Source organism: Sinocyclocheilus rhinocerous, unplaced genomic scaffold (assembly GCF_001515625.1).
Source record: "Sinocyclocheilus rhinocerous isolate Xijiao unplaced genomic scaffold, SAMN03320098_v1.1 scaffold697, whole genome shotgun sequence".
Lineage (NCBI taxonomy): Eukaryota > Metazoa > Chordata > Actinopteri > Cypriniformes > Cyprinidae > Sinocyclocheilus > Sinocyclocheilus rhinocerous.
Genome location: NW_015664033.1, coordinates 1,815,552 through 1,819,467, shown reverse-complemented (window position 1 = coordinate 1,819,467; position 3,916 = coordinate 1,815,552).

Here is a 3,916-nt window from a genome sequence, read left to right as displayed (position 1 = left end):
GCGCCTGTAATCCAAGCTGCTGGGAGGCTAAGGCTGGCGGACCGCTTGAGCTCAGGGGTTCTGGGCTGCAGTGAACTATGCCGATCGGGTGTCCGCACTAAGTTCGGTATCGATATGGTGCTCCTGGGGGAGCTCGGGACCACCAGGTCGTCTAAGGAGGGGTGCACCGGCCCAGGTCGGAGACGGAGCAGGTCAAAGCCCCCGTGCCGATCAGTAGTGGGTTCGCGCCTGTGAATAGACACTGCAGTGCAGCCTGAGTAATATAGCGGGACTCAGTCTTTTGTGTTTTTCATCACTTTCTCATTTTGAATTGGATTAAATTAATGTATTAGCTTGCAAATGTACTTTTTTGATTTAACTTTTAATGTTATTTGGTACATTAGTCAACGTTGTCTATCTCCAAAATTAAAAATATGCTGATTTATGCGTTTTATTTGCAATATTGCACAAAATTTGGTTCATTTTAATGCCATTTTAGTGGCCAGAAAATAAGTGATGTACTGCCCCTCTGTGTACGAAATTGAAATTACACCTGAATTTTGTGCAGCATGAAGCACTGAACCAGTAGGAGTCGCTGCTAGCATCATTTTTTTTTTATTCAGTTCATGAGAGGGATTTTTCTCCACGATTATAATCTACATTTAGTTGTCTTTTTTTAGATATCACTTTATGATTAAGCTACTTTATCACGAGTCTGCAATCAACATGGTTCACTGTAAGATAAATGTTTCACAGATTTAAACTTTTCCTGTTCAAACTGTCTCTAAAACGTTTTTACTACGCTTCTATCATGTTTTTTCCCCTTCTTGGAACTTGGTTACCAAGAAGGCAAGTGTCAGTCAAGACTGGAAAATATGCTTGTGATATAATGAGGCATATAATACGTGATGTGTGCAGAAAACAAAGAAAGTGAAGGTAATAACATGCAAAAAGTGTGATAATATTATGTGTGTATACTAGGTCTGAAATTACGTTAAAAAATTTTTTTTCTTTTCATCACTCAGTGCTATAAAACACAGTAAATAGCCTAATTTGACATGTGGTGGAAATAACAGGGTGGTGAAAATGTTTGACTTTCATGTTTATGTAATTTAATAAACTAGTCACACTGTGGAAAATAACAAATTTAATAAACTAGTTACAGTGTGGGAAATGTTTTAAGAGAGTTTATTTCTTAAAAGTCCACAGGGCCAGAAGTGGCTGTAATGTACTCTATAATGTAATTATTTAGTGATGTTGTCCTTGGGTCTGACATATATGTAATAAAATGTTTTCCAGCCATTACAGACATGACCGAAGTTATGTGTGCATAAAAATGTCAATGCTCCCCAACCACCTGAGAACTTACTAATTTGCCTGAACATCTTTCATTGTAGTGAACCTATAAGATAAGAACTGCATTGACAACAGTTCCAGAACGGAGGATCAGGGCCGCAGGTTAATCACTAGCTTAGATAGATTACAATCAATTACAGTAGCACAGAGTTGTTGTGCTCCACAAACTCATTTTGTTCTGTACTGTTCTGTTCCTATTTGTACTGTAAATCAAAGTTAACGATTATCTTACACTCTTTCCCCCAATCAATAGTGTACCTATTTGCGCCACTCAGTACGGATTGCCATTAAGAAGGCAGGAGAAAAACAAACACACTCACGCCCTTTCAATTACATTAATCAGATGACAGTGAGGTAAGTGATACAGCGTGGCGTATTGGCATTTCCATAACTGAACACATAAGAGCGCCTGTATGATTAATAGACTGTTTCAGCAGAAGGGCTTGGGTTCTCCATGAACTCATGCCATGTGATTTCCAAGACATTCCTACTTTGAAATGAATATATACCTCTTCCATCTAGTCATTGCTGTCTGTCAGCACGCCCTCAGACAATGGTGCAGCCCCACACTCCTGCAGGACTATAATTAGCCATCTCCTCACTGTAAAGGCATGTGTGTTACTCGTGCGTTGACATTTTGTCATAAAGCAGCGTAACATTTTCTGCTTACATTCCATGATGAGAGTCGTTCTGCTCTTATAGGCTATATTTTGACATATTATTTATATTTTCTTTACCAGGCACTTATTACGTGTAATTGAATCAAATAAATTAAGTTAGCACTCTATGAAGCATGAAGTATCTTTTTTCCTGCCTGTTGTCTTCAATATATCACTTTCCTTTCCACTGCATATGTCTTGTGCTTGTACGTGTGTCTCTTCTGTCTCTTCTCCTCTGTAATATTTCTCTTTTTCCCTTTTTCCCTTTCTCCTTGACACCTGCCTCTCAAGTTGCACTTTCTATAAATAGCACAGTCTCCCCCAAATTAAAGTTCAAAAGAGCATTTATTGGTGTGTCAAGCTTAATAGAGCGTCACTGAACTCTACACTTCAAGCTTTCGCACCAGGGGCATGACTAAACTCTGATCTCCGCAGTTTTGCCTTAAAGGAGATCTGTACACCATACACAGGGCATTTTGTGATCATTGCATTTCACATTTTTTATTTAATTTATTTTTTATTTTATGGTGTTTCACACCATAATCACAGTGTTAATTTTACATTATTTTTGTTTTAGTGAGTTTATGGCTTTTGAAGAAAATAGCCTTTTTAAATTGGTCATTATTGTGTATCATATTCATTTTAGTCAGTTTTTCAAAATGTCTTCAAAGTTTAATTGACAAGAATAACATTTTAGTTGATGAAAAGTAAAGGCAAATATTGAAATACTTTATATGCACTGCCGTTTAAAAGTTTGGGGTCAGTGTCTGCCTGTTAAGACTGCATTTATTTAATCAAAATTTTGTGAATTGTTATTACAATTTAAAATGAATGCTCTCTATTTTAATATATTTTAAATTGTAGATTTATCCTGTGATGGCAAATTTGAATGTTATGGATGTCATTACTCCAGTCTTCAGTGTCATGTTCTTTTGGAAATCATTTTAATATAAACATTTCTTATTATTATCAGTCTTAATAGTAGTGTTCTGCTTAATGTTTATGGAAACCATGATCCTTTTCCCCCAAAGACTTTGATTAATAGAAAAAAAAAAACCTAAATTTTTTTTTTTTTAACAATGTAAATGTTTGCTGTCACTTTTTATTAATTTAATAATCAGTCCTTGCTAAATAAAGTATTAAACAAGTCTTGCTGACTTTAACATTTGAATGGTAGTGTATTAATGTAAACTTATACTACGGGGCCGTTGAATGCTTGAATCTGATTGGCTGGCAAACGTTCCAAGGTGTGCAGTTATTTTCAGGGAAACGCATGGCTTAAGTAGTTCCAGTTAAGTCTTGACCACATTACATGTCCATATCAGTTTGCCAAGTGATTTCTGTTATTTTAAAGTTCCTTACAGCCTAGAACAGCAAAATAACTAAAACCCATCACAACACTGACCAAGGAAATAAATATAGTAAACAACAAGATAAAAATGACAACTTATTTCTCTGTTTTTGCCACAAAAATATGTTTTATTATGTACGGAAAGCACATAGTCTCTTTCTCCCAAATGCACACACACAGAGTACAGACACACATTCGCACACACACACACGCACACACACACTCGCACACACACACACACACACACACACACACACACACACACACACACACACACACACACACATAACACAAACATACTCGTGCACAGAAATGTGTTGTTAGCACTGCTCTGACGATTTTATCAGTAAAAGAGTTTAGCAATTTAAACTATCAACTTAAACTGGTCATTTATCACTAGTAAGGTAATAACAGTGTTTTTGAAGCAGATTAACTTACAGTTTTGCTATTAGTAGAGACGTTGCGGCCGAACACTGTTGAGGGATGCACAGACTCAGGTAATTCACACACGCTTAATCTCTCTCTCTCCTTCCCTCCCTCCCTCCCTCCCTCTCTCTCTCTCTCTCTCTCT